This window comes from Cnephaeus nilssonii (assembly GCF_951640355.1).
Source record: "Cnephaeus nilssonii genome assembly, chromosome: 15".
NCBI lineage: Eukaryota > Metazoa > Chordata > Mammalia > Chiroptera > Vespertilionidae > Cnephaeus > Cnephaeus nilssonii.
Window position 1 is genome coordinate 53,468,565 of NC_137086.1, and position 7,844 is coordinate 53,476,408.

The 7,844-nt window shown below is 43.3% G+C and overlaps 2 pseudogenes across 2 annotated transcripts; one reads left to right on the forward strand and one right to left on the reverse strand.

The window, feature by feature from the left end:
• Positions 1-1,825: 1,825 nt before the first annotated feature.
• On the forward strand, positions 1,826-2,409 carry LOC307111669 (large ribosomal subunit protein uL6-like; annotated as a pseudogene). Its single transcript has one exon. The product of its transcript is annotated as a large ribosomal subunit protein uL6-like (transcript).
• Positions 2,410-2,841: 432 nt separating this feature from the next.
• LOC307112223 (cyclin-A1-like) lies at positions 2,842-4,736 on the reverse strand (annotated as a pseudogene). Its single transcript has 3 exons — positions 3,950-4,736; positions 3,340-3,518; positions 2,842-3,110 (listed from the first exon to the last, which is right to left on the reverse strand). The product of its transcript is annotated as a cyclin-A1-like (transcript).
• Between the last annotated feature and the right edge of the window lie 3,108 nt (positions 4,737-7,844).

Here is a 7,844-nt window from a genome sequence, read left to right on the forward strand (position 1 = left end):
TATGACATGCACTGACCACCAGGGGGCAGATGCTCTCACTGGGCCTCTCCCAATCGGAACTGATTGGGCACGAGCCAACGGCAGACACAGTGGGGCTGGGATGAGCGGGAGCGGCAGGTAGGAGCTGCAGGTGGTGTTTAACTGTGGGTTTCAGCCCAATCCCTGCAGGCCACCCAGGGGGACCCCACCTGTGCACGAATTCGTGGACTGGGCCTCTAGTGTGGAGATAATAGCCAAGTGGTTGGTCTAAGCACCAACAGAAATGGTGAGAATAAATCCTTACGGAAGCTCCTGATTGCCAGCCATAGCCCTTGACCATAGGTAGATTTGGTTCAATCCTAAGAACTCCATCCATACTTGGGTGGGAGAAAAATTTGAATCCTAGTGCTTGAACCCTTTACACCCCCATGAATGGCACCATTCGAGTTTCTGGAAAACATCATCAGAATCATGAAGCCAAATTAATGGAGGAGTTAGAGACCAGCATCCTATTACTTAAGAGAGCTTTTATCTTCCATGCACCTTGTTTTTCCTAAACTCACCATACAAATGAACTAATTCATTTCCCTATCAGTGAGGTTGAGCATATTTTCATTTACTTGTTGACAATTTGCATTTCCTTCTTGGTGAATTACTCACTTATACATTTTTCCTAGTTTTCATTGGGCTGTTTGTCATTTTCTTACCAATTAGTGTTAACCATTTGTCACATGTGTTGCAAATGTTTTCTCCTATTGTTTCTTTTACATAGAGTAATCTTTTATTTCTATTTATTAATTGTTGTGTGGTTTTTTTTTAGAGAGAGAGGGAGAAAAAGAGAGAGAGAGAGAGAGAGAGAGAGAGAGAGAGAGAGAGAGATCAGTTGCCTCCCATATGTGCCACGACTGGAGATCAAAACCCACAACTTAGGTATGTGCCCTGACCTGAATCACCCGCAACCTTTTTGGTGTACAGGATGATGCTCCAACCGACCCACACTGGCCAGGGCCAGGAATCTTTTATTCAATCTTTTTATTTGTGTATTTTGGATATTCCATCCTGCTTGCAAAAGTCTCCCAAGGGTATAAAAATATTCTCACCTAGCTGGTGTGGCTCAGTGGTTGAGCACTGACTTATGAATCAGGAGACCACAGTTCAATTCACAGTCAGAGCACATGCCGGGGTTGCGGCCTCCTCACCCCCAGCAGGGAGCATGCAGGTGGCAGCTGATCAATGATTCTCTCTCATCATTGATGTTTCTTTCCCTCTCCCTTCCTCTCTAAAATCAATAAAAAATATATATTTAAAAAATATTCTCTTACCATTTTTCATTTGTCATACTAACAAAAATTAAAGAATGGTAGCACTAAGCATTAGTGAGAGAGTTGGGAAATGATATTCTCATAGCCTATAGGTAGAAATGTGAGTTTTTACAGCCATTTGGAAAGAAACCTGGCTGTAACTGCTAACACGCAAAGTGCACATATCCTTTGTCTCAGCAATCTCACTATGGGACATGTTTTTAAAAAAAATCCCCAAAAAACCCCATTGGTTTACAAAAGTATACTGAGAATAGAATGAAGAAATAAAATGGAGTCACTTTAGCAAACTGACAAATTACTGAAATCAAGTAGGTTGAGGTATAAGAAAATGATTCTATTCTTGCCTGGGAACTTAAAATTTTGATTTTCCAGTCCAATGTCGATGCCTGGGTAGACACCAAATCTCCAGATAACCCGAAGAACTAAGGAAAGAATGATCGTGTATCTAGGCCACCTGTCATCTAGAGGATTACCATCTCAGACCAATCCAGAGGCTAATTATACAGAGCTGGTTCTTCTCCAGAATGTACTCTTTATCTTTGTCTCATCTATTACGATACAAGGATGAAGACCATTCTCAGCAGACTAACAACATTCTAAAAAATGTTGATATCACTCTGAAGGGACACACAGTTACTGTGAAGGGCCTCAAGGGCACCCTGTGGAGGAACTTCAATCACATCAATGTAGAACTCAGTCTCATGGAAAGAAAAAGAGACTCCAAATTGACAAATGGTGGGGAAATAGAACGGAACTGTGTACTGTTTGCACTATCTGTAGTCAGGCACAGAACATGATCAAGGGTGTTACACTGGGCTTCCATTACAAGATGAGGTCTATGTATGCTCATTTCCCCAACAGTGTTGTTATTCAGGAGAATGGTTTTCTTGTTGAAATCTGAAATTTCTTGGGTGAAAAATACATCCATGGGGTTTGGATAAGGTTGGGCGTTGCTTGTTCAGTACCTCAAGCCTTGAAGGATGAGTTAATTATTGAAGGAAACATTGAACTGGTATCAAATTCAGCTGCTTTGATTCAGCAAGCTACAACAATCAAAAACAATATCAGAAAAATTTTGGATGGTATAGGGAACAGTTCAGCAGGCTGATGAATAAGAACTAAGTTGTCCAGCTGCAGAAACAGCAAGATGCCAGATGATTCCTCAGACTTATTTTTTATATTTTTAAAGATGCAGCACAGGATGAGCTTGACAGGAACTCAACAGGATGAGTGTAGCCAACTGCAAAGACATCAATGTGTAATTGACCAATTGCAATAAAAACCCTGAATTGATTGGGTGAGAGCTGGGAGGAGGGAGAATGTACTTTTTTGTTTTGTTATAAGGCAAGTTATCATTTTTTAAATGTTAGAATATTTTACAAGCTACAAAATGTAAGAGAAGCTAAATACATTTACATTTTTTAAAATGTCATCTATATTGTAGTAACACTAGTTGATCCAACCTGCAGAAACCTAAAAAAATTAGAACCAATTCTGTTGATCTGGAGGTTAAGTTCTGAAAGTGCTTTAGTTCTGCAATTTATTGTAGAGGAAGAACTGCAGGTGGTTCCATGAGAGGTACATGCATGTACTTTGAAGCTGTATACTTCTTCCTAATTGCTTGCTGAGGTCAATGGGGTATATCAAGGCATGCTTTATGTAACTCACTCAGGCAAGGCACAATTTCACTTAACGAACAGCCTGTAAATGCTGCAAGAGTGTTTGGCCAGAAGCACCTGTTCATTGTACAGTTTGCCAGGCAATAAGCTGCTGCAGTTATCAAGTAGGAATATATTTCAAGAATGGGCCCTAGCCGGTTTGGCTCAGTGAATAGAGCATTGGCCTACAGACTGAAGGTTCCATTCTGGACAAGGGCACATGCCTGGGTTTCGGGCTCAAGCCCCACTAGGGAGCATGCAGGAGGCAGTTGATCAATGATTCTCTCTCATCATTGATGTTTCTATCTCTCTCTCACTCTCCCTTCCTCTCTGAAATCAATAAAAATATATTAAGGAAAAAAAAAAAAAAAGAATGGTTCAGCTTCAAGTAGACTCAGTTCTGCTCCGTACTTGGCCAGGTTCTCAGTTTTGACACACACTCGTTGTCTCCTTAAGGAGAAACTGATTGATAGTTGGCACTGTTAGATCAAAAGCTAGAACTTTAGCCCAGGCCAGCATGGGTCCGTTGGTTGGAATGTTGTCCCATAAACGTAAAGGCCTAAAGTTCTATTCCCAGACAGGAATGGGAATGGCTTCCCTGGTTATGGGTTTGATCCCAATCGGGGTGCCGACTGGAGGCAGCCGATTGATGTTTCTCTCTCCCTCTCCCTTCCTCTCTCTCTAAAATCAACTTTAAAAATAGTGTTTGCACCAAGCTGGCATGGCTCAGTGGTTGAGCACTGACCTTTGAACCAGGAGGTCGGGTTCAATTCCCTGTCAGGGCATATGCCCAGTTGTGGGCTCTGTGCCCAGTGTGAGGTGTGCAGAAAGCAGCCAATCAATGATTCTTTCTCATCATTGATGTTTCTATCTCTCTCCTTCTCCCTTTCTGAAATCAATAAAAATATATATTTTTTTAAAAAAGCTAGGACTTTCAGGAGCAGTAAAGCGTTCCACAAAATAGTTCTCATTTTGTGTATCATCAGTTACACAAACTTATCTACTTCAGGTAGATATTTCTTCATCTTTTGAAGCCAGAATAGCTGCTGTTCCTACAAGCTGCAATTTCCCTCTCAGAACAAACATGCACAAAAGAAACCTGTCCAGGAAGTTGACAGCCAGGTAGAGAGTCTCAGCTCAGAGCTTATATTCTTCTCTGGCCTCAAATCAGCCTGTCCACCAGAATCATTCCCATGCCTTCTGGTTGTTTCCTCATGAACTACACTTTGGGCCTGTATCTTATTTCAGCTTCTCTAAGGCACTGATGAGTTTCTTCAGCATTTCCGGTTGCATTTATCACATCTGTACCAAAATCTGCTGCATCTTCAGACTGGGAATGGAGAACTGAATCTACCAGCATAGGGGAAACTGTGCTAAAATCCAGCAGGAAGTGAAGGTCTGACTTAAGGGTTTACTGTTGTCTACTTCATACACATCCTCAAATGCCATCCCATCTCTCCCTGTGCAGCTGTTTCTGTCCTCTTGCTCAGGTTCATCTGTGTAGATATCCAATCCTTGCTTGGCTGGCACATGGACCCCACAGTCAGAGAGTGCTTTCTTTCCAGCTTGAGGGAAGACATTTTCTGATCAGAGAAACACCTGAGCGTTATGATGCCTGCCACAAGTCTTCCTGTGCTGCCCATTCTGTTAGCATGCCTGGCACTGTTCTTTGCGGGGGATCCTGGCCGAGCTAGGCTCTGTTCATCATCTGACAGGCATCAGGATCTCAGGACACTGGAGCCAGGACTACTCTGCTCTTGGAGCTGCTGAAATGCATTACTTTAGTCTCCACAGGCTGCTGCAATCATGGAAGGAGAAACAGACAAACTGGATTAGTCAACCTCTTCCACCCAGGGGCTCCAAGGATGCATGAACCTCCAGCAGAGAGAATACTAAGACATAAGATCTTCCCTGTATTTAGGATTGAAAGGAAAGAATGTACTCTTTACTATAACAACTCTTAGCTTTTCTTTCTTCCTTGAAACATTCTTTGTATTGCCTAGTTGTGTTTCTGGTTTGCAAACCCTAGTCCCTTGAATAAATCTTTTGTCATTTATTTCTAGCCAAAGTCTGCAGATTCTTTTTGAGTTAATTTGACAGTACAAATGTTAGGACAAGGGTCTCAAGGTCTAGGCAGTTCTTACTAAATACTATCTTGCTAAATGTTAAAATGTAGCAGAGTATTTTGCAGATGCAGCACAGGATGAGCTTGACAGGAACTCAACAGGATGAGTGTAGCCAACTGCAAAGACATCAATGTGTAATTGACCAAATAGTGTACTAGCATATAAGCAATGGCAAAGCCTCCCTTCAGGAAGGCAGAGCTTTGGATGTGAATCCTGTCTTTTTTTAACTTTCTAAATAAATAAAACTACCTTTCAACAACCACCTCTCTTGAGTAGAACATCCCAAGCAGTGAACCCCTTGAGTACAGTACAAATCTGATAACTCAGTGGAACTCTCTTAAAGGGACTCCCTCTCGGACTGGTAAGGATGATTGGTAGAAGCAGTTGACAGCAGCAGCTCGTCCAGAGCTTGCTTGCTTGTATCTCCACTGGATGAGGGATCTGTTCTATAGGAGACTCCCGCTTGGTACTGACCACTGGAATGGCTGCTTGGTCTGCCTCGACAGTGAAGCAGAGTGGCCACCTGAACCCGCTTTGTTCAAGTGCTTCAGAAGGGAGGTGGTAAATCAGCCCCTGTGGTGCTTTAATTAGTGTTTCTATTCCTGGTCTGGATATCAGGTTATCAAAAGTATACTTTAATTTCTGGTGCTCTCTTGGTTTCAGGCTGGTTGTGTGACACTGATTTAGGCCCCCACCTAAGTCTCACTTGAGGGTTGAGGAATGCCTCCAGGAATGCCAAAATATCCTCGGGTGACAATCTCTGATCTGGTTGTCTGGCCGTCAGGAAACGCTGGGCTAAAGGTTATGAGATCATAGTGTCTACCACCCTTTAGTTTTTATCTTGCAGGAGGTGAATTTTGTTCTTTGTGTGTATATTTGCATTTGCCTTGTCTTATATGTAAAAGTGCAGCTATGGGAAACTCAAATTCAATCCCCTAGGTAGCCCCTTAGGGTGCATCCTCCAGAACTGGATAAAAAGAGCTCTATTTGTTTACTTAAAGAGATGAAGGGCTTATACAAATTAATATAAAAAATGGGTCAATTGTAGGAAACTGCCTGTCCTGTCCAAGGCAGCCTTGCTTTAGGCTGGGAGTCTATTGTGGATTCAGGGGGGCACTGTTTTTTAAGTGCAGCTTCTTTGCTTCCTAGGGTTCAGCATTCCCATGATAGGATCATTTACCTTACACACAAAGGCTTCTCCCCTGCAACCCTCACCCTGCTTCCATCCAAGGAGTGCACTTTCTGGAGCACCCAGAGCCAAGGTAGAACTCATGATGGGAAATAGGAATGGCACCCAAACCTTGCAGTTCCCTGAAGAACAGTGAGGTTCCCATCAGACTGACCTTGCTGAGGACAAGCAAGTGAGCTCATGTTGCCAGTGGAGGTAATCAGGGATAGAAGCGAGGATCTCTTATCTAGGAGATAAGCAAGACTGAGAGATAAAGGTTTGGCTGTAGGACTTGGGAGCCAGTCTATGGCTAATGGTGCACAAGATATATGCTTGGGGATATATGGGAAGAATGACTAATTTTATTTGAGCCCAAAAAAATGAAGCACATTTGTATGCTGTTTTAATAAGACTCCCACTGCTTTCCTTTGTCTGAATGATAAAGGGGAAAATTATATGCAACATCCTTCAAAGAGTCTCATTGACATAAAGAGATGTTCTATGAGCAGGTCTGATTTCAAAAATTTTACCAAATGTGTGATAACATAGACCAGTGGTCGGCAAACTCATTAGTCAACAGAGCCAAATATCAACAGTACAACGATTGAAATTTCTTTTGAGAGCCAAATTTTTAAAACTTAAACTTCTTCTAACGCCACTTCTTCAAAATAGACTCGCCCAGGCCGTGGTATTTTGTGGAAGAGCCACACTCATGGGCCAAAGAGCCTCATGTGGCTCGCGAGCCGCAGTTTGCTGACCACGGACATACACCAAATACCCTAGGAGTATTGAAAACTAAGATTACCTGACTGGATTGGTGCCAAAAAAGGAGAAAAGTCTGCTATGATTTAAAAATGTAGGTAGAATCAACCACCTGTATATATTTTGAGTAACAGAAGCCAAAAGGTTAAGCTTCCTAGCCACATGGTGTGGGAGGAAGGTGGAAATGACACGGGGAAGTGAACAGCTTGTAGTGTGATGAAAAACTTAAGTAATTTACTGGTTCTCCATCCATTCATCTGCAAGGATGATTCTGAGATCACTGACTCAGGTGCACAGTCCTGCATTCCCTGGTGTCAGAACCCAGTCAAGTCAAGAAGACTCCTGAGACCTCAGCTTCTTTTCTGAGCAGCAGCCTATTAGCTCCCCCTTTCTCCTCCAAAGCTGTGGGGTGGCGGGTGGAGGGGAGGCAGGTCGAGGTGAGAGAGCTTGCTCTCTGCATCCACAGGCAAGATTAGGTGCTTCTAAGCTGTGTTTCCTTCTTGGGGAGTGGCCCCCACTAAGCCCCAGCACAGGCCCCTATGGCTTTGGGAGTCCGCTGACTGGCAGTGGAATGGGCTGACCCAGGCACTTGCCCTGCTGTGGAAGCAGCAAGGTGGAGCAGCCCAGTGATTTGTCACAGCTAGGGGCAGTTCTGGAAGTTTAGGAACAGAATACTGCACTGCTAAGGTGTGAGCTGGGAGACAGATGCAGGGAGGCCACGCCACCTAGAACCTCTTTTTAGCAGATTGGGTCTGAATTGTGGCATTTTAGCCCAGGTATAAAACCAGGTATCCTGGGAGCATCCCTACCTGGGACATGGGGGATAGCT